Here is a 24297-nt window from a genome sequence, read left to right on the forward strand (position 1 = left end):
GAAATAAAAAATGATCCACAAAAAAAATGTGTCTACTCAGCACTTGAGTGTTAAGCTCGTGGGCAAATTCAAATTATGGTGATTAGGACCAAAGTTATTTGCTGAATTTGAACTTTCAAACAGTTTAATCTTATTAGCGCTGCATCCAATTAGCAGCTGTCTTCACTCTTTTTCAAATTAGTCCCCATGGTATATTAACATAATAACAGAAAATATAATGTAAATATTGTAGCAACTCTGTTAGTTTTTCCCAAGAGAAACAGTAGCAAGCTTCTGACCACCTCTTCTAATACCTTGTTCTTTGGTGCAGTGTCCATTTTGTCTTAATATGCTTCTGTGAAATACCTTGGGATGTTAATCTACATTAAAAGCTCTATATTAATGCAAGTTGTTGTAATTGTATGGTTTCCTTCAGACCTCTTAATCAGATATTCTTCTTTTTCAGGCGAACCATTTAACAAAACACTAGTTATTTTTGACAAGAATCTAATCACCAATGTTATGAGAAAAATAAATTCTTCTCAAGTTGGTTTTCACTTGATGTGTTTGAATTTTGGGCTTATGCCCTCTACTTTGGTGATCATGGTCCAGGTTAAACATTAATTTACATTGTGCTATCCTCATCAGTCAGCATGTTAAAGATTTGAATAAGATATTTTTCCAGTCTCCTTGTCTTCCACGAAAGCAAGCTTAATTCAGAGACTCTGGGACATTGCATGAAACTGGGTAGCAAAACAATGAAAAACAGCACTTCCAGGCTTCAAGGTCGATAGCTACATTCCTGAGATCATAACATCTTAAGAAATAGGAACAGGAGTGGGATATTTGGTCCCTTAAGCCTGATCCACCACTCAATAAGATATGGTTGACCTGATTGTTGCCTTAACTCCACTTTCCTGTCTGCCTTTCCACAACCATTGACTCCCTTGTTGATCAAAAATCTGTCTGTGGATCCTGTAGATCCTCATCGCCAGTTTGTTGTGAGTGGTGGCCGACTTGGTACTATCGATTGAGTTGATCAGCAGACACTTCTTAGGTGGAAACTTATAGTTTATTTACAAAGGTACCCAGCAACAAAGAAACATGTTCTTTCACTTCAAACTCTATCTCTACGTTAGTAACTACTAATTACTGACTACTAACTACTAACTACAGAGATAACCCACGCTACTCTCCTATTGGGTACTAAGATCATGTGATCTTCCTTAACAGCATTCTTTTTAAAGGTATATTATACATTAGATAAAACCATAATTACCATATTGTGTAACTCAACCTTGAATATATTCAATGACCCAGCGTCCACTGCTATTTTTAGAAGAGAACTCCAAAGACTAATGATCTTTGGAGAGAAATTCCTCCTCAATTCTGTCTTATATGGGAGTCCCATGATTCTTAAACTGTTCCCCCGAATTCTAGATTTTCTCATGAGGAGAAACATCCTCTCAGCATCTACCCTGTCAAATCCCTCAGAATCTTATATATTTTGATAACATTACCTCTCATTCTTCTAAACTCCAATGAGTACAGGCCCAACCTGCTCCACCTTTCCTCATAAGACAACCGCTTTATCCCAGGAATCAGCCTTGTGAACCTTCTCTGAACTGTTTCCAATGCAAGTATTTCCCTCCATAAGTAAGGAGACCAAAACTGTACACAGTACTCTAGGTGCACCTCATCAAAGCCCTGGACAGTTGTTGCAAGACTTTTATACTTTTATACTCCATCCTCCTTGCAATAAAGCCCAACATTCCAATTGTCTTTCTAATTACTTCCTACACCTGCATACTAACTTTTGGTGATTCATGTACAAGAACACCCAGATCCCTCTGTACCGCACCATTCTGCTGTCTTTCTCCATTTAAATAATATTCTGCTTTTCAATTCTTTCTGCCAATATGGACAACCTTATACTTTCCCACATTATTCTGTAGCTGCCAAATGTTTGCCCACTACCTTAACTCATCTATATCCCTTTGCAGACTCCTTGTATGCTCCTCACAAATTGCTTTCCTACCTATCTTTGTAACATCAGAAAAGTGGCTGCCATTCAGTCGGTCCTTTCATCCAAGTTATTAATATAGATTATGGGCTGAATTTTGCCTTTGACAGGCGAGCGGGCCCGACCGACTCGGCGGCAAGCGGGCAGCCGATCGCTGCCACCGAAACGGGCCAAGCCACCATTTTGCGCGGGTGGGCCAATTAAGGCCCGCCCAACGGGTTTGAGACTCCCCTGTACAACAGGCAAATCGAATGTGCAGTGGGCGTGTTTAGACTGCTGGTTCCAATGGGGAACAGGCAGTCTGTATAAAGTGTGGCCAGGCAGCCTCCTTGAGGCAGGTCACCATGGCTACTCATAGGGAAGGACGTGCTGGTTTGAGGGCAGAGGAGGAGGAGGGGGGTAGAGTGCAGGGTAGGCCAGCGGGGGGGCCACTGTGCCCCTCGGTTCTCAGATGCCTGCCTTGCTGTCCTCCTCCTAGAGGTGTCCAGCCATCGGGATGTTTTCTTTCCAGAGGATGGGAGGAGGAGTCCCCCCACTCCACCGACCACCCCCCTCACCCCCCCCCCCCCCCCCGGTCACGTCACCAGGCAGGCCTGGCAGGAGGTGGCGGTGGCTGTAAACACCCATAACGATGTGTGGCGCACAGGGTCCCAGTGCCGCAAGCGCTTCAATGATTTGCTGTGCTCTGGAAGGGTGAGTACCATGTCAGCCTTGGACATTTAACCCAGCGGGTAGCCTTAGCATTTGAACCCGCTCCCCCCCCGCCCCCCCCCGCTATCCACGTCATAGTGTCGTTACTGCATTGGGCATTTGACGCATGCTGGGTGGGCAAACAGATAGTAACCGAGCTTACATAACCTTAGTGGTTGAGGAGCAGATGGGTTCTCCCTGCAGCATATGTTGGTGTTTGTCGCATTTGAGTAGTCTGGGGGCAACCTGCAGGAGAGGCAGCTAGATACATACTGAGAACTCTAACACATGTCTTATTGATGGCGATGAGATTGTGGAAGGGGAGCCTCAAGATGTCGTGGCCAAGAGCCATCTGCTGGCCTCGGTGCCGCACCTAGTTGTGCCTCCTTGCCATGGGCGCTAAGACCCCTGTGTTACTCAAAGTGATGGACGCCGAATGTGTCCAAAGTGGCCATTTTCGGAGGGGGTTGGGAGCAGCCATACTATTTTCTGGTGACTGATCACCAGTAGTATGGACAGGAGCTGCTGGAGGTCTCAGATGGGCCACTGTGGTTGGGGTACGGTGTGCGTGTGCAGAGTACATGAGTGATCAGCCCCAATAAATGCTCTTCTCTGTTCTGCAGGCAAAAACAGAGCACAATAGCCAGGAGCATTTGCGGACTGGTGGTGGGCACGCCGTGCTGCAGTGCCTCACCACATATGAGGAGCAGGTCATGGAGCTGGGGAGGAGACAAGCGGCCAGGTCGGCAGGTGTCGGCGAGGTTGGGGTGCAGTGGCCAGGTATTTGAGGCCTACAGTCCCATCCACTCTGTCTCCCCACCATCCAAAGCACCGATGGTTTCTGCAATTGTTAATGCAGCAACACTGCTCATTCACAGACTGATACAGTCAGATGTGTGGGTCATATACTAAGGTCCCTCGGCCCCTTGGGGATGTGCATCTCTAGCACTTTCCAAAGTCACCTTCTCCCATTTGTGACCACTGTCCTCATGGCCTAACATGTCATGGCATTGCTGCTGCACATCCAAAGACTTATTGCATCTTAGGAGGGTTTGTACCTCTGCCACCCTTTCAGTCACTGCGTCCCACATTACTCTGTCCAAAAGATGCTCAGCACCTCACCTGTCAACCTCATGGCACTCAACTTAAATAAATGCCACCATGTTAGTCATCCCTGTGCCAAGGGGAAATGTTGCCTTCTGTGCACCCGGCCTATGCCCCTCATAACGGTATGAAGGTCAATAATGTGACCTATCAATCTCCTGTGATCCATGTTGCAAGTGTTTGCAATGTTTCCTCATAACTCCAACTCTCCAGGCCAACATGCATCCAGGTCAGGAACCTCTGCACTCTCCCCTCTCCATTGCCATCCCTCCCATGAAGTGCAGGTCACAGCTGGACGCAGAAGTGTAGATGTGGCTCAACAGTGTTTTCTGCACTTGCAACGTGACCTCCCTTTTCCTACATTCTATTCCTCGGCTAATAAAGGCAAGTCTGGCTTTGACCTTGTTAAACGCCTTATGTTCCTGTTCTGCCACCTTAATGAGTCTGCCCAGCAAGGTCCCTGTAATCGTTGTGAATTCCCACAGTCCTACCATTACTCATGTATTCCTGTACCTTGTTTGTCTTGCCCAAGTGCTTAACCGAACACTTATCCACATAATACTCCATGTGGCATGCCCCAGGCCATCTGACCAGCCTGTCTGTATGCACATGTAATGTTTGGGCCTCCTCTTGACTATTTACTACCCCACCAATGTTCATCTCCTTAGGTTCTTGAAGGATGAGCGACTTATGAGGCTGGGGAGGAAAGGGATGAAAGGTGTTACTGACTGAATACTAACTGATGCACTGTCCTTGTTGTTAATTTCAGTATCATCACTGCATGGCTGCCCCCAACACGTCCAGAGCCCCCCCCTCCACACCTGAGGGCCAAGACTTGCAACTTGCGGCACATCCTTTCAGCGACCCAGGCACCAGTGCAGCGACAAACACTTCAGTGGGGAATATAACGTCAGCTAGTATCCCGGGGCACAGTGGAGAGGGCACTTCACAATCGCTGGAGGAGATGGCACGGACAGAGAGTGCCGATGATGCCAGAAGCTGGGGGGCTGCAGGGGACCAGGCACATGCTGAATCTGGCAGTGATGATGTGCCTCTGGAGATGTCACCAATGCAGCAGCTGCAGGACAAGGGACAGGATGCGCGGGAGCATCTGGCAGGGTTGCATGAGGGTGTGCTTCACTTGGTCTCTGCGATGGAGGAGTCCAGGCAGAGTGTCAGTGAAGGCATGAACCTCAGGACAGAGCTTCAGGCTTCCTCTACTGAGAGACTGGCCATTCTCAAGGAGAGGGGCTTCAGTTGGATGGAGACTCTTTGATTGGGTTATGCCCTGATTTGCAAGCCCTCACAGCGCTAATGGCCCCAGGTGGTCTTTGGCAATATGAGAGATGTTCTGGGTGCCAATTGTCGCCGCTTGGTGCCCTTCCATCTGCGGTGAGCAGGGAGGTCCAATGTGACCTCACGTCGGCGCAGCAGCTGCCTGTCGTTGCAGCGAGCTCCTCTCAGGGCGCTCCAGATGAGGGCAGCAGCTCCTCTGCCCCTCTGCCAGTGACCATTGCATCCATTGAGACGGCGACAACTGGGGAGGTGCCAGTTCTGGAACTGGCCACTCCCTCCCAGGCGGGACCAGCACAGGCTCCACAGGCCAGAGGACGTCCGCCAAGGTCATTGATGCCAACAGGACAGCAGGGTCAGCAGGCTGTCTCACAAGCCACTCTGAGTGATGGAGCAGCAACTAGACGTAGCACCCGCAAACAAAATCATAAGGCACCTTAGGCACTCCACGGGTACGTCACTGGTGATTTTGAGTTGGCCTCAGATTAGGGAAAAAATACATATGTACATCGGAGCAGCATTTGTGTTTTATTTTGGATGGAATAAAGTCCACTTTTCTGACCATGACTGAGGGTGTTTCCTTTGTGCTGCATTTGTATGTTTCATAGACTTATCATGAGTGTTTGAGTGGACATTGATATTTCTGTACTAAGCCCTTAGTTGCAGCGGATGAACTGGAAGATGCAACACCTAAGTGCCACATGTGGAAGCACCAGGCAATGCTGGTCCTGCTGATCCATGTGTGTGGAGCTAGCTGAAGGTTTGTTGGATTAAATTGTCCCAGGTGTCCCTGCCTCCTTGGTGTAGTAGCGGGTCGGCGTGCTGCTCTTTATCATTGCCCTGTGCTTCCTCATCCTCTGAGCCACTGCTGGATTCATCATGTGCAGCCTCATCCAGTGCGTCAAGGTCTTCATCATCAACTGAATCCCCCCTTTCCAGCGCAAGATTGTGGAGAGTGCAGCATGCTGCCACTATCACAGAGAGGGGATCTGGGGGGTACTGGAGTGCAGCCCCTGAGCGGTCCAGGCAACGGAAGCGCATCTTGAAAAGACTGATGACTCTCTCCACCACAGCCCTTATGGTGCCGTGGCTCCTATTGTACCGCTCCTCAGCTTCTGATCTTGGATGGCGGAGAGGCGTCATGAGCCACCTTCTGAGGGGATAGCCCTTGTCACTCAGCAGCCAACCATCCAGCCGGGCTGGAGCACTGAAGAGCCCCGGCACCTGGGAGTGTCTGAGGATGTAGGCGTCATGGGAGCTGCCTGGGTACCTTGCACAGACTTGTAGAATCAGCATCCTGTGATCACACACTATCTGCACGTTCATGGAGTGGAAGCCCTTCCTGTTGACGAAGGCACTGGGTTCACCTGCTGGCGCCTTGATGGCCACATGTGTACAGTCTATTGTACCCTGGACACGGAAGAAGCCAGCAATGGCTGTGAAGCCTCTGACTCGCTGTATCTGACTTGCCTGGTCGCAGTGGAAGTGGATGAAGGTCAATACCCATCTGAACAGAACATCTGTAACCTGCTTGACACAAGTGTGGACAGCTGATTGGGAGACACCACAAAGATCACCCACCGAGCCCTGGAAGGAGCCAGATGCATAGAAGTGGAGGGCAACTGTGAGCTTCAGAGCCGCTGGCATGGGGTGTCCACCCACACAGTTAGGGGAGATCTCAGGGCCAATCATCTGACAGATATAGTTGACTGTCTCCCTTGACAGTTGGAGCCTCCTTCGGCACTGCACCTCAGTCATATTGAGGTAGCTGCTTCACCGACCGTATACCCTGGCAGCAGGATAGTGGCATCTTCTGCAGCTCCTTCCACTTTGGACAACCTCTTGGCCCTGCGTCCCTTGTGCCTGTGCCTGGCCTCCCAACGATGGCTCCCCTGGAGGCTGATTGTCCAGTCTTGGCCTCCTCCTTATTCTATCCCTCTCTTCCTCCTTAGAGGAGCTACCTCCAGTGGAGATGTCAGAAGTCATACCCAGGCTAAATGGAGTCCTCCCGAAAGCTACAGGCCCGATAAAGATTACTGTCTGCAATCTGCTGAGCTGAAGCTTCAAAATACAGAGAAAGCTGTTGGAAATCAATCTGAACTGCTAACAATCACACAGGCAAGTTTCAAACACTTTCTGCATTAAATACTTCAGAAAAAACATGAACACCCCTCAGAGCCCACATATCCCACTAATGGATGAGGTTTGTTAAAAGAATCACTTACCCGCCTGCCCGTTGCACCCGTGCGCCGAGCCGAAGTTCGCATGGGCTCCTCAAAATCGGCTTCAAATGCCGAGTTAAGGGCCTTAACAAGGTGTTTAATTAATGGCGGGCGCGTGTTGCATTGCTTGGCGTGCCCGCCCACCTAAATATCACGATGCCGCGCCCTGAAGTCGGGACGCTTGCGCGACATTTTAAGCGCTGACATGTGGGCTCCGCCACCGGTGTGCCGGCCATAAAATTCAGCCCGATGAATAGCTGAGGCCTCAAAACTGATCCCTGTGGACCTCCACTAGTTACAGTTTGCCTTCTTGAAAATGATCCATTTATCCTGATTCTCTGTTTCCTGTTGGTTAACCAACCTTCTACCCATGCTAATATACCATCCCCCCACACCATGAACTCTTAACTTGTGTAGTAATGCTTTGTGTGAAACCTTATCAAATACTTTATGTAAATCTCAATACACTACATCTACTAGTTCCCCTTTATCTGCCCTGCTTATTACATCCCCAAAGAGCTCTAATAAATTTGTCAAACACAATTTCTCTTTCACAAAACCATGTTGACTTCACCTGATTGTATTATGATTTTCCAAATGTCTTCTACCTCCTTAATAACGGATCCTAATATTTCCCCAGAGGGATGTTAGGCTAACTGGCCTATAGTTTCAGGTTTTCTGTCTCCTTCTGTTCTTGAATAGTAGTGTAAGATCTGTGGTTTTCCGATCTGCTGAGATCTTTCCAGAAACTAGAGGTTTTAGGAAGATTGTAACCAATGCACCACTATCTCTGCAGTCACTTCTTTTAAGACCGTAGATTACAAGACATCTGGTCAGGGGGACTTGTCAGTCTTTGATCCAGTTGGTTTTTCCAGTACATTTTCTTTATTTATCATGATTGTTTTATGTTCCCACCTCCCTTTTGCCTCCTGATTTTGGCTTTTCTTAGGATGCTTTTTGTGTTTTCTATTGTGAAGACAGATACAAAATATTTATTCAAAGTCTCTACCGCTTCCTTGTTTCCCATTATTAATTCCCCAGACTCACCCTCTAAGGGACTTACTTAAGCTACTCTTTCCCTCTCCCATCCTCATGATATTCAGTTTGTTCTTAAATGACTCCGGGGCTTTACTCCTGGGAATTTATTCCATATGTTGTTCGCCTGTAGTATAGAGAAAAAAAACCCTGAATAATTTGTATCTGTGTTCCCAAGTTTTACTCCCACAGTTTAATTTAAAGTAATATTCAGGGTTAATATTTTCTATATCCATAACAATTTCATATACTTCCAAAAGATCCCCTGTGAAATACCTATCTTCTAGGATTAAAAGCTCAAGTTTCTCCTGTCTTTAACTCATAAGACGTAGCCCTGACTCTGGGGATTAACCCTGTGACTCTTCTTTGCACAGCTCCAGCATTTCAATATCTCTTTAGTTTCTTGTTGACTAGACCTAGAAGTAATATTCAAGGTGAGGCTTGACTAGACTTCTATAATTTGATCATTCAGTCCAATCCATCGCTGGTCTTGTTAATAAGAGTCCCATAATAACTGAATACATTCATCAAATGGCTGGTAATTGCACCTGAACCTTTTTCTTCCATTTGACCTTTAGCCAACTGGCAACATTCCATTATATCCACATGCCCCAAGTTTCAGCCGTTAATATGCATTGCTGTATATTTATCCATATTAATATCCACCTGCCATTCCTTATAGCCACCTTATCAATTTTGTGCTGATCCATTTGTTGGTTATAAATGAATAAGCAGGAAATTGGGTGCATAGTAAATTGGATGTGTTAACCTTTGTGTCCAACTCTTAATTTATCGTTGCTCAGATTGAGGATTTGCCCATTAGCATCAATGCATTAGATATAAAATAATATGTGGAAGTTAAATATGAGGCAGCAGTTCAGAATAATATCATTAGGTAAGGTAATTAGCCATAGTCCACAAATGCCCATGGGGAGAATTTTCCCCCCACTGGGCAGGGGGGGGGTGTTGTGCGGGGGTGCACGGGAGCGAGTGCGAACACAATCGGTGCCCCGACAGTGTCCGTGCTGCCATTTTATGTGGGCTGACCAATTAAGGTCCACCCAGCGTGACATGTGCCCGGAAGTGCTGTGAGCTCCCTGTGTGGGCAGGGGGTGGAGGGGGGTTCCCTGAGTTGGGACCTGTGCTCTTTCCCGTGCATGCGAAAGAGTGCAGAAATCTTCCTGAGGTACAGAGGTGCCTCAGGGAGATTAGTTTAAAATTTGAAAATTTAAATAAAGAAAAGAAAATATTTTAAGACATGTCCCCTCATGTGACAGCGTCATGAGCTGGGACACGTCAAGGAGCATTAATGAAAACATTTATTTATTCTATAAACCCTCCATGAAACCTCATCCCGCCCATAGATGAGGCCCCATGAAAAATGCAAAAGCTGCCTGGGCTCTTCGCCTGCCCCCCCCAACCTTAAGGCTGGACGGGCAGCTCAGTCTATTATTTTAATTGATATTATAAGACCATAAGACATAGGAGCAGAAATTAGGTCATTTGGTCCATCGAGTCTGTTTCACCATTCAATCATGGCTGATAAGTTTCTCAACCTCATTCTCCCACCTTCTCCCTGTAACCTTTCATCCCCTTACCAATCAAGAACCTATCTATCTCGCTCTTAAATACACTCAATGACCTGGCCTCCACAGCTTTCTGTGGCAATGAATTCCATAGATGCACCACTCTCTGGCTAAAGAAGTTTCTCCTCATCTCTGTTCTCAAAGGTTTTCCCTTTACTCTGAGGCTGTGCCCTCGGGTCCTAGTCTCTCCTACTAATGGAAACATCGTCCCCCACGTCCACTCTATCCAGGCCTTTCAGTATTCTGTAAGTTTCAATCAGATCCCCCCTCATCCTTCTAAACTCCATCGAGTATAGACCCAGAGTTCTCAAACTTTCCTCATATGTTAAGCCTTCCATTCCTGGGATCGTTCTTGTGAACCTCCTCTGGACCCTCTCCAGGGCCAGCACATCCTTCCTGAGATACGGGGCCTAATATTGCTCACAATATTCTAAATGTGGTATGACCAGAGCCTTATAAAGCCTCAGCAGCACATCCCTGCTTTTATATTCTAGTCCTCTCGAAATAAATGCCAACATTGCATTTGCCTTCCTAACTATTGACTCAACCTGCAAGTTAACCTTAAGAGAATCCTGGACCAGGACTCCCAAGTCCCTTTGCACTCCAGATTTCTGAATTCTCTCCCCATTTAGAAAATAGTCTATGCCTCTATTCTTCCTACCAAAATGCATGACCTCACACTTCCCCACATTGTATTCCATCTGCCAAATTCCTTTCAGTTCCTTTTTGATGACACAAGGTGGTCTTCCAGCATTTTCAGTATTGAGGTCACTGGTTGAACAATTGCCTTTCAATGTCCCTAATAGTGATTTTCCCCTTTGCCACTTGACAGGGATTTTCAGAGAGAGAGGACGTTATAGAGATATGAGGAGAAAAAGGCCAGTTAGCTATTGTTGTGGAATTAGTGGAATCTTCCAAACACAGGAAAAAGAGGTTTACTTCTTATTCCTTTCAGGTTGGGATCTATTCTGCACACTGCTGTCACACAAAACATGGTCACCTGGTCAGGAGCCAACTAAAATATTGTTGCCTTGGTCCAGGACTCCTTTCGGGCACCATCTTGTCTTTCATGGCACATCTGTTCCAGGACTGCAACATTGTATATATTTCTCATGCTGTTCCATTGGACATGTCTTTCAAACTGCAGCCATTGTAATTTTAATACACAGTCCAACCGAAATAAAAGGATATGTTCCTTATATGGTACAGGGATTAAACCGATGCCATTGTTGTCATTTAGCATTAGTGGAATGCATGTGAGTAACTTTGGTGGAGATGGTGGTGTAGTGCTAATTTCTCTGGGCTAGTAAACAGAAGCCCAGGCCAATTCCCTGAGGGCATGAGTTCAAATCCCACCACAATTTCAATTAATTAATAAAAATTGGAAATTGAAAGCTAGGCCCTGTAATGGCGACTTAAAATATCACCATTTGGCATTAAAACCCATGTGATTCACTAATGTTTTTTAGAGAAGGAAATCTGCTATCCTTACCCAGTCTGGTCTAAATGTGTCTCAAGATCCGCAGCAAGATGGTTGACTCTTAACTGCCCTCTGAAATGAGCTAGCAAGCTGGGCAGTTAGGGATGGGTAACAAATGGCCTTGTCAGTGATGCCCACACCCCATGTAAAAAAGTGAGAACATGCTGTCATTGGTCAAATTCAGCTGTTCTTATCAGGGTGCTTTAGATAGATATAGGATTTAATTTAAAATGTCTTTGTCTGGAACAATCCATACCAAATCATTCAGTAAAGCATTACAAATTAGTAAAGGAATGTAGGAGAGAGACTAGGCTTGCTCACTGCTGTTAAACTTTGGGGAATGGCAGGCAATTTCTACTGATGAATGAACTACACATGCCACAAAGAGCTCGAACCTTGGAAATTGGAACAGAGTTTAATACTACCTGTCAGCTTTCCAAAACCACCATAATAGTTAGCTTTGATTTAACCCTGAAGCAAGGTTGCTAACGGTTGCTTTTTTTTTTCACCTAAAAGCGGGAGGCCATTTTCTCTTTCAAGCATTCAGCCTGATCACCCCGCCTCTCCTACAAAAGTAAAGGTCAATATTACTACTTGTCCTTTACTGCATCTGACAATGGTGTTGCATGGAGGCTATTTCAGCTAGATAAAATATGTAGTGCTGAAATAATGGCAGCTCAATTTAAAATGAAGAAATGGTGCTGTGCTTTGGAAGAACTAGACAAGATTATTTACACACAGAAGTGGCTAAGACTAATACAGCTGTAAGAGATTGAATAGTTTTCATAGTCTTTGCTTAACCAAAGCAAATGGAGCACTAAACTATAATTATTATATCATGAGAGTAAGGCCAGGATTTTCCATTCGTTGGGTGAGCTCAGCAGGAGTGGGCGGGGGTGATGGTGGTGCTGACCGCCGCCCGCCATCGGCTCTGCACCGCGATTTCACGTGGGCGGACCAATTAAGGCCCACCCTGCGTGGATCGTGAGCGGCGCTACCTGTGCTGGCGGGGGGAGGTGGGGAGGAGGAAGAGTCGGGTCCAGCGCAAAGGAGTGCACCTAGCGCTTTATAACAAAATAAGTGGAAACATGAGAAATTGAGAGACAGTGCGATGATGCCGGAATGCACGCCCGATGTCATCATGCGTCACTTTATGTTCTGGTGTGTTGGGCCTGCCCCCACATGCCGAATGTAAAATTCTGCCCTAAGGGTTGGAGAATACTTTACTGAAGTAATGTTATGCATTGTTTAGACTCCATCTTGAACACTGGGTCCAGTTTTGCTTACTGAAAAACTAGGGGGATGTTTAATCCCTGAAGATGAAACAGGGAATAATCATAGGCTTGATTCTTATTGTCAGAGGCTTTACCTAAGGGAAAGAAATAGAGAAACTTGACCTCTTCAACCTTGATGGTGACAAAGGCCGACAGAGGTGGTATCTTAGAGAAGCATATAAAACATTTTATGGTCTACAAAATATGAACCAGCACATTGCTTTAAGGTAATCTTTGAAAGAAGTCAATGGAACATAGTAAACTGGTGAAAGACAAACTTAAAAGCTAATGTTGCAATGTTTTTCTTCATGCCAATAGTGATCAATACTTGGAACTTACTTCCAGATTCAGCACTGGAGGCAAAATCTTTAAACCTATTCAAAAGACAGTCGAATGTTTTGACAGTGAGACTAGAATCTTATACATGGATAAGCAGGCTGAACAACCTTTCTCATGTTCTCACCTTGTGAAACAGCAATTTTTGATTGATTTGATCAAAGTTTCCTATTTATTTAAGGGAACAGTTTGGGTAGATTGGGAGAAAATCTTTCCACTGGTTGTGGAGTTTAACTCTAGAGGGCTTAAGGGCCAGACCATTCAGTTGTGAAATTAGGAAACACTGAAAGGGTGGTAGAAATTTTGAACTCTCTTCCATAAATGGCAATTGACGCTGCAGCAATTGTTCATTTTAAATTTGAGATTGATGGATTTCTGTTAACCAAAATATTAAGGGACATGAGGCAAAGGCAGGTATATGGGGTTAGGTCACAGAGTAGCAATGATCATATTAAATGGCAGAACAGGCTTGAGGGGCTAAATGGCCTCCTCCTTCTCCTATGTTCCTAAGGCTTTTGTTGCTGTTCTCCTTAAAAATTAATTAGATACTGTCAGAGCTCCCACAAATAGTTGAAGTTTAAACATGTCACCTGCCAGTACTTGAACCTGAGAACAAAGATACAACTGTGCCTATTGTGGGCCTTCAATGTTGCATTCCGATCAAATAAATCCTGCTCTGAGCAGTTGTATCCCAGCCTGCTATATCTTTTTAAAAATGTATTATACGACAGCAGCGGTTTCAACAGCAAGCATGCACATCCAAAATTAATATCTTGGACTTTAATTTTGAATGTATGTTGTGCACATACACACACACACACACACACTTACTTAGAGATTGAATTTCCAAGTAGGGTTTTTCAATGCCATTTTTCTGGGGTTTTCATGTTCTTTTAATGAAGTTAAAGCAGGTGAGCATGAACGTCCTTAATGAAATACATACCCACGGTTTATTAGGGAATGGTGGCTCAGTGAAGTCTTGCTTCATCTAAAATGAGTTTAAAAACAAGAGAAAACAAACTCACTAATATTAATTAAGCTTCTAAACTAAATGCCATCAGTGTTCTCTGCCCATTTGAGAAATATTTCTGGGGAGGGACTCCATCCAACCATTCTTTGAGGAGATCTTGGCCCTGAGGCAACTGAGACTCATTGACTTAACCCTTGTGGTAATTGCTAAATTAGGTTTGACTGCATAACACTGTGGTTTGGATTGTATCTTTTGTGAGGGACTAAGAGCTTACACTGTACATTTTTAAAAATTTTATGGAGATATGTTCATTGCAATTTCTAAAATTTTAAAACTGAACAAAGACATTTAAAATGGCTGAACCTGTGTCTGTCTGTGACCTTCGTATAAAAGAAGCTACATTGTGGTTTTGGGAAAACTCGCACCCATTATCTCTGAGGAGATAATGACCACCTGCGGCCTGTACAGCCCAACTTCAAAGAGAGCTATACAGAGGCCATCTGCATTTAATAACTCAGGCTGACCAGAAGCCTAGCCGGAAGGAGATGAAGTGTCTGCTAAGAGAAAGGCCCCACAACATTTCTTTCAATTCATAATGGCTGAGATATTTAACAGCCTTTGGAATCCAGACAATAGATACGCACCCTTTGTCAAAGACCTGGTAGAGAGGTGGGCCTCTGACTTGTGAAAACAATAATATTGCCTTGCTGAACTGCATAGCTCAGTCTGCTGTTTACCATCTAACTAACAGTCGCACAGAGAAGGAGCTCTGCCCAGTTGGAATATTTGGCCCTCATCTACACTGCTTCTGCTGGAAATTCTGTATAATCACGTACAAGACTGATTCATTTCTGCATGCCTATCTCATGTGAAGTCAACACCATGGGAAAAAGGAATTATCCAGCATCGGTTTTCAACCCACGGACCTCCATGAAGGAATTCCTCATTGGACTTTCATTCAAAACTCTGGAACCCACATGAAACAATATTTATTTTCTCTGTAGTCTCTGTGCTGTAAATGTTTTTTTAAATTCATTAATTCATGGAATGTGGGCTTCGCTGGCTGGGCCTACATTTAGTAGCCATCTCTAGTTTCCCTTGAGAACGCGATGGTGAGTTTCCTTCTTGAACTGCTGCAGTCCATGTGGTATAGGTACATCCACTGTACTGTTAAGAAGGAAACTCCAGGATTTTGACCCAGTGACAGTGAAGGAACGGCGATATATTGGCAAGTCAGGATGGTGAGTGACATGAAGGGGAACTTGCAGGAGGTGGTGTTCCCATCTATCTGTGGCCCTGTCTTTCTAGATGGTAGTGGTCTTGGGTTTTGAAGGTGCTATTGAACGAGCCTTGGTGAATTCCTGCAGCGCATCTTGTAGATGGTACACACTGCTACTACTGTGTGTCGGTGTTGGAGAGAGTGAATGTTTATAGATGTGATACTAATCAAGCGGGCTGCTTTGTCCTGGATGGTGTCCAGCTTCTTCAGTGTTATGGGAGCTGTACTCATGCAGGCAAGTGGGGAGTATTCCACCAAACTGCTGACTTGCACCTTGTAGATAGTGGACAGGCTTTGGGGAGTCAGGAGATGAATTACTCGTCACATGATTCATAGCCTCTGACCTGCTATTGTAGCCACAGTATTTATATGTCTAGTCCAATTCAGTTTCTGGTTAACGGTAACTGATGTGCTGGGCTCCCCCATCATGGAGGATGGTGGTGTTTGTGGAACCTCTTCCTCCAGTGAGTTGATTAATTGTCCACCACCATTTACAACTGGATGTACCAGGACTGCAGAGCTTAGATCTGATCTGTTGGTTGTGGGATCGCTTAGCCCCGTCTATCAATTACTGCTTATGTTGTTTGGCACACAATTAGCTCTGTGTCATAGCTTCACCAGGTTGACTCCTCATTTTCAGATATGCCTGGTGCTGCTCCTGCAGGGTTGATCCCCTGGCTTTATAATAATGGTAGAGTGCGAGATATGCCAGGCCATGAGGTTACAGATTATGTTTGAGTATAATTCTGCTGCTGGCCCACAGTGCCTGATGGATGTCCAGTCTTGGAGTTGCTAGATCTATTTGAAATCTATCCCATTTAACATGGTGGTAGTGCCACACAACACGATGGAGGGTTTCCTCAATTTGAAAACAGGGCTTCTTCTCCACAATGACTGAGTGGTGATCACTCCTACAGATACTGGCATGGACAGATACATTTGCAGCAGGCAGGTTGGTGAGGATGAGGTCAAGTATGTTTTTTTTCCCACTTGTTGGTTCCCTCACCACCGGCTGCTGACCCAGTCTAGCAACTATGTCCTCAAGGACTCAGGCCAACTCGGTTAGTAGTGGTGCTACCGAGCCACTCTTGGTGATGGAGATTGAAGTCCCCCACCCAGAGTATATTCTGTGTCCTTGCCACTCTCAGTGCTTCCTCCAAATGGTGTTCAACATGGAGGAGCACTGATTCAGCGGCTGAGAGAGGGCCATATGTGGTAATCAGCAGGAGGTTTCCTTGCCCATGTTTGACCTGATTACCATGAGACTTTGTGAAATCCAGAGTACGATGTTGAGGACTCCCAGGGCAACTCCCTCCTGACTGTATACCACTGTGCCACTACTCTGCTGGGTCTGTCCTGCCAGTGGGACAGGACAGGATGGTGATGGTAGTGTCTGAGACATTATCTGTCAGGTGTGATTCTGTTAGGCTGTTGCTTGATTATTCTGTGAGCTAGTAAGAAGGACTTTGCAGGGTTGACAGGGCTGTGATTGCTGTTATCATTCTGATGCCCAGTCTGGTTTCTTTCATTTTTTGTGACATTCTCACAGTTTGAAACAACTGAGTGGCTTGCTAGGCCATTTCAGAGGCAACTACATATCTGGAGTCACATGTAGGCCAGACAGCTAAGGATGGCAGATTCCCCTTCCCTAAAGAGACATTAGTGAACCAGATGGTAATCTACAATGGTTTCATGGTCACGACTAAACTTTTATTATGAATTCCACCTTTGGTCATGGTGGGATTTGAACCCTGGCCCCTAGAGCTTTACCTTGGGTCTCTGGATTACTAGTCCAGCGACAATACCAGTATACTATCACCTCCCTGCTTCTCTAGCCCTCCCTTTACTACCTGAAAGTGAGGGGGACATTGTGAACCCTCTTTTCGTGTTTTGAGTGTGTGCAAATAGACTAAACCTTTGATACAAGCAAAATACTGGAATGCTGGAAATCTGAAATAAAAACCTTTGAGTACACCTTATCTTGAGTTTGCTGTCGGGTTGCTAATAGAAAATTGATCGCACCAAAACTGAGGGTCGGGAAATGCACCATCACTTATAAGGAGGGAAAGAAATCAAAAACACCTTCCTGTTTATGAATGGGTGGTGAGAGGAAAAATAAGTGCTGACTAAATTAACCCCCCTGCTGTCTGTAACACTTTGAAGGACATATATGTCCATTAAACATCTAAACAGCGAAGAAAATCAATACAATTTTCTCAAACAGGAACATAGCTGCGATTTTCTCAAATAATGCCCACTTGGCAGAATGATTCCAAAGGATGCTAAACAGCGACATGACTGATTTATAGCAGACACTTACAGTAACTGACAAGGAGACATACACAAACATGGAATAACAGATAGCAGTGAATTTTCAGTTTATATGCAGTGGGCTTTGATGTGCCACTAAAGAGACTTTCCAGTCCCACTAGTTGGGCTGTGGAACCTGGTGCTAGAGCTTTGCACTTAATTGAAGTGGGAATAGAGGACCTTACCAGATCTTTCAGACACTGCCTAGTTACATATCCAACAATTATTTATTCAGTAATCATTATGAAGCTGCCTTGGGGACTGCTGCTGGGACCTTGCTCAGTGAGGGTGAGAGCATGGGGTAGACGGAGAAGCAGGTGGAGTTGCCACTCTTAAAGAACTTCACTTAAATGGAAGTCACCAACTTAAAGTGAAGGGCCACACTCCAGGATACTGCTCCCCAGTGCAGTGCATGTTCGGCAGGATCAAGTAGTGACGAGAGTCAATGTAGCCGAACCTATTTCTTCCAGAAGATTTTATAGGTGGGGAGTATTGACGGTCGCGATGCTTAGTTGCAACATGCTTGAATGCAGTAGACTTGATGGAGCAGCTGTGCCTTTTAAGATCTGTCTTTTTCATATATTCGTAAGATTCCAGTAGAAAACATTACTGTTCCTGCCACCCTGGTGAAGAGGAGTCTGGAAAGGCAATTTTCCTTGGACTTTCCAAACATAAGTGAAGTGACAAAAAGATGTGCTTTTATATATGGGTACCCGCAAGGGCCCCAGTTATGCCTGTCTCTTTATGGGGTATGTGGAACATTCCTTGTTCCAGTCCTACTTAGATCCTCTCCCACAACTCTTTCTCCGGTACATCAATGACTGTTTCGGTGTCGCTTCATGCTCTCGTCTGGACCTGGAAAAAATAATTAATTTTGTTTCCAATTTCCACCCCTCCATCACTGTCCAAAGGCCCAAACACTTCTTTCATGTGAAGCAGCACTTCACTTGCACTTCCCTCAATTTAGTCTACAGCATTCGCTGCTCCCAGTGTGGTCTCCTCTACATTGGAGAGACCAAATGCAGACTGGGTGACCGCTTTGCTGAACACCTTTGGTCTGTCTGCAAGCATGACCCAGACCTCCCTGTCGCTAGCCATTTCAACACTCCACCCTGCTCTCATACCCACATGTCCGTCCTTGGCTTGCTGCAATGTTCCACTGAAGCTCAACGCAAACTGGAGGAACAGCAGCTCATCTTCCGATTAGGCACTTTGCAGCCTTCCAGACTTAACATTGAGTTCAACAACTTTAGATCATGAACACTCTCCTCCATCCTCGCCCCTCTTTTGATCCCCTTTTTTCTAATAATTATTACATATTTTTAATATAATTTTTTTCTTTTCCCACCTATTTCTATTATTATTTTTAAAATGTATTTCCATCCATTGCTTTGTCTCCACCTTTTAGCCTATTTTGATCCCTTCCCCCCACCCCATCCCCACTAGGGTTATCTGTACCTTGCTCATCCTGCTTTCTATCCTTAATGTCACCATTAGCACATCCTTTAGCTAATATCACCACCATCAACACCTCTTTGTCCTTTTGTTTATGACATCTTTGGCAATCTCTCCTTTGCCTCCACCTATCATTGGCCCTCTATCCAGCTCCACCTGTCCCACCCCCCTTAAACAGTTTTTATTTCGCCACATTTCTATTTCTCTTTAGTTCTGATGAAGAGTCGTATGGACTTGAACCGTTAACTCTGTCTTCCTCTCCACAGATGCTGTCCGGCCTGCTGAGCTTTTCCAGCAATTTTTATTTTTGTTTCAGATTTCCAGCATCTGCAGTATTTTGCTTTTATGCTGTTGTATAAAATGTATTATTTGAGGTATTGGTTTTGTTTTATTTCTTTCTGTTACAGTACATCATGAAGCTAATTTTTCTGTTACTTACATTTACCTGTTCCAGTACTAGACGGAAGTAACACATCCAAAATGCCCTAAATGTTTGAAGTGGTGGTTCTGAATTTCCGATGTGTTACCAGCAGGAAAGGCCCTCCATTGACAATCCAGACTTGTGTATCGATTTACCAGTTAGTTATGGTTGGATCCAATTAATAACCAATTAATAATCTCCTCCCACCAATGCTGGGATTTTGCCTGTAGTTGGGAGTGGGGTGAGGGGGCGCCAAGAGTCTAGGCCGACAAGTGTAACTTGGCAGACAAGAGGCCAGGCGTGGGGAGTGTGCCTTATATTCAGGCCCCCTGTGCCCATCAGAAGCCCCTCCCACAAGGTAATTCCCCCCGCCGCCCCCCACAGCCCCCACAGCATTTCCCCTCCCCCCTCTGTCCACCAAAACTCCCCATCCCCCTCGCTGGGGCCTGCTGGCCTGGGCCTTGTTGAATCCCTGAATTTACCTTCATCCAGGTTCCTTGTCTTCTATTCCTAAGAGGACTGCCTGTCTGCAGTCCCAGCAGTGGCCTTTGCTACCAATGGCACTGCTGGGACAAGAGGATTGCCAATTATTTGATTGGTGGAAAACGAGTGTTCTCCTCATCACCTGCTGTAACGTTGGCACAAGAGCTGAGGAAAGTTGAGCAAGCACTGTTTAGGCCAGAGTTTCCACAGCTGAATAACTGAAGTTAATGTGAAGAAGTGGGTGAAACTTCTGCAGGAATTCACGCTCAATCACTTTTATCTGTGAACAAACTTACTCAATAGTTTCAACTATTAGCAAAATGTCTGCTGGGACTGTAATAATTGTCTTCCAAAATGATACAGAAGTGCAGTGAAAATCTTGAATCCAGGAATCTCAATAAGGTTTTTGCTCCCTGAAGGCATACTCACCCAGGTAACTTTGAGCATGCAGGCAACTCACCCAAGAAAATACATCAACATTGAGCATCAGTGACATCAAAACCATCAATGTCTTGTCAACAAAGCTCAGGTAAGTCTCACAAGGTAGGATTGGAGCAGGCTCCATAAGGATGGGCGATCCTGTTCCTCCTGACTCCATAGGAAGGTTATTTTCTGCAGAAATGTTTTATTACTTACCTTACATTGACAGTCACAGGAGCCTCTGAAATGGTTGAAGGAGGCAGCTCAGCACTACCTTCTCAAGGGCAATTAGGGATAGGCAGTATATGCTGGCCTTGCCAGTGAACACTCCCCATCCCGTGAGTGAATAAATAAAGGTACCCGAGCAGGGAAAGCATTACTCCACCTCATTTACTTATTCAAGGGAGCAAATACTAGATTTAGGTGGGAGCCCAAGTTACCTACAGAAAGGGACCTGATTTACACTAAATTAATATGCTTTGCACCAACCTTGTGACTGGGAAACTGGTGCAACACATACCAATTTCTACCACATTGACTTTAATCTACTCACTAGACTGGATATGTAATGTTGTTAATTTGTCAGTTTTATAAAGGGCCTAATTCCAAATTAATTTTACCAATCCATGTCAATCTCAGATATTGATCTCGACTGTAAATTTATAATCAGCAAGGTGCTAAGGTTGAATTACTGTGAGACAAATGACTGCCTTTGTACCCGCTCTTATTTATTTTACCAGTTAACATTATCCACTAATTATTTGATGCTCAGTCTTTGAGTGCTGCTAATAATGATTCCATAGTTAATAAACAATTGTTAGCTCATGACTTTGTTGTTTGACTTTCTTGATAATTAACAAGAATAAGTTCATTCATTCACACGTCCATCCTGATGGAATATATATAAATGGAACTGGTTGATGTGAGATAACTCTGCGAGGCAAATTTAGACACCAATAACTCCAAGGTATCACCAGAGGTTCCTTGACAAGAAGTTAAAGTGAAGGGGTTAAGGATTCATCTAGTGCCCTTGGTCAGGGTATCAATCACAGTAAGTGGAATCATCCCAGATTTGTAATAAATCCGGTAGTGGGCGGGTAAAATAATGTTTTACCCACCAGCCACAATGGTGGCTTTTAACACCATATTGTCCCAAACCCGCTGCATTAATTATGCATTCCTGGAAAACAAGCCGTTTCGATGGTGGGTGGGCTCTCATTCGCCTGCCACGCCATCACCTTGCTGCTTCATCACGCCGGGCGCCATATTTAAAGTCCAGCAGGGCGCACACATCTCAGTGCTTCCAGCCCACGACTGCTGCAAAGAAGACACGGCCCCCAGGTTCAATGTTGCATCCCTTGAGCGTCTTTTGGATGTAGTGGAGGGACGCCATGAAGTCTCCTGCCCACACTCTGGCCGAAGGATGGGCCGCGACCTCACTAATCCGGCTTGGGAGGCGGTGGCAGTGATGGTCAACACCAACAACCTTCAAAAGAGGACAGCCACCCAGTGCCGCAAGAGGATGAATAATCTCCTCTGTTCCACCAGGGTAAGTCACTCCTCTCATCACTCTTAACTCTCACACTCACAAACCCATCATACATCCACAGGGCCCTCACACGCTGTCGGTGCAAGGGACATCACCATTCACTCTCTCACACACACCTTCGTTGTTCTCATCCCATCCATGGGACCACTCACCACCCACACATGCCAGGCTTACTTATTGTCTGACTTGGCAGGCATCCTGCATACACTCTTTCCATCTTTATTCATGCAGTATAAGCTGACACACAACAAGAGGGAGAAGTCACAGATTGGTAGAGGAATGCCTGAAATCAAGGTCCTCACAGACTTTGAAAACAGAGCCATCCAGCTGGCTGGCAACAATCTGGACCGGTCCCGTGCTGGCGGTGAGGTCGATGATGCTCTACCAAGTGAGGATCCAGCAGTGCAACATCCGTCAGGCAATTATGCTGTGAGTGATGTGTCCTCTTTCACAGGCCATTACAATGCACTAATAATCTCCCCCTGCTTCCACAGGCACACCTGGGAAACAGCCAACAGAGTCCATGACCCAGGGCCTCCAAACAAGAAACATCTGAAGTGCAATCTGGAGGCATCTTCCTTGAAGTCCCGTCACAGTGTTCACCCACAGGCTCCACCAGCACAGAGGCACACACCTCGGTAGGACCTAGCTTTACAGTAGCCTCAGGATCACAATCTGGTGAGCACATCGCACTGTCTGATCCACAGCAGGCGGGGGCAGGGAATTCCCAGGTGTCCAGCACTCGGAGGACTGCTAGAGGCCAGAACTTTGCTGAGTCCAAGTCAGATGAAGAGCCTCTGGTCTCGGTCATGGTACAGTTGCTGGAGCTGCAAAGGCAAGCTCAGGAATGTCAGGAAGGGATGTCCACTACACTCCTCAAATTGCAAGGCATGATGGAGGAGTCCATCCACCTTCACTCTGAGGTGATTGGGCCAGCATGCCAATGCACCGAGGTCAACACTGGTAGGATGGCGGCCACCATGGTGAACTTGGTCCAGGACGTTGCCCCTGCAATGCTGCATGGGTTGAACTCCATCACTGACACCACAGTTGGCCTCCAACAGTGTGTATGTCAGTGAGGTGTGGAGCAGACCAATTTCACTCTAGCTACCCCTTCTCCTCAAGGAGTCAGCCAGGGGCCCTTGGGCACCCATAGGGAAGAGGAACAGCAGATGGACCCCCTGGGACCATCCATCCAGGTGACTCCAGGAGTGTCCGGCCCATCTGACTCCCCTCTTCCTGTGTCCTCAGCAGCTCCTGCTCCACAGGCTGAGGAGGGGGCAACTACCACACAGTAGGACCCTGAAAGCAGGCCCTCCAGGTCTCAGCCCTTCAGAGGACACCCACCAAGTTCATCACGACAGGGTATAGCAGTCAGCAGGCTGCCTCCATCCCCGATGTGGATGGCCAGGCAGTGCCAAGATGTAACGTCTATGTTAGAAAAGTGAAGATGTAGTTGCATTGCGTGGGCATGGGAGTCAATCACTTGTACACACTGTTCACTATTGTCAATGAACTCCCAAGGATATTGCTCTGCCTATGGCCCCTTGTTCTTTTGAGGAGTGTTCATGTCACTCAGATGTGAAACCTTTCTGTACAAGATAAAGGCAGGCGTGTCAGTCCGGGGCCTCTTCCCATTGCTTTGTACAGCCTTCAGAGCAAAGTGATGGTCTGGCCTCACACTCCCTGGACACATTACTGATGCCTGCACATCGATGTTGCTTGTCATTGCTGCCAGAATGCGGTGGGCAGGCATCACAGAGTTCCATCATTCTCTCTGTGTGCTCTCAGCACCTTTAAGGAGGGGCTGGCCCCCATCTCTTCAGCATCTGTGATTAATGACACTGTGCTGCTGAAGAGCACAGTGAAGGCAGACAAAGCATCAGATATGTTTAAAGTTTCATGGCTATGCCTCTATGAGGTGCAAGTGAGCTGCTCTCTGCCAAGCAGGAGTCAGACATTCTCAGAGGCTATGTGAAGATCTATGGAATGTCCTCACTGATTGTTGCCCCATCCTCCTGCAATCGAGTGACTCCACTCCAATTAGGGCCTCCACTGCATCTCCATGACAGGAGCATTATAACAGAGGGTAAGTGCATTTCCATAAGCTAGACAGGAGTCACAAGTTCATAGATGCAATGTGAGGATCTATGGTATCTCCTCATTGCATGTTGTCATCTTTCTCCACAAATCTAGCAGCTATGAGTGCCTCTTGAGCATGCCTGCCTCATCTGGCCAGTGCGAGGGCCTCATCTCTGTCATCGTTGCCTTCGAGGACCTCCTCACCCTCATCCCCATCAGTGTCCTCCTCATCAGAGGAAACCTCCAGCTCCTGCATCTCCTCCTCAGCCAGCTCCTCTCCCTGTTGCCGGGCCAGGTTGTAAAGGG

Source organism: Carcharodon carcharias, chromosome 12 (genome assembly GCF_017639515.1).
Source record: "Carcharodon carcharias isolate sCarCar2 chromosome 12, sCarCar2.pri, whole genome shotgun sequence".
Taxonomy (NCBI): Eukaryota; Metazoa; Chordata; class Chondrichthyes; order Lamniformes; family Lamnidae; genus Carcharodon; species Carcharodon carcharias.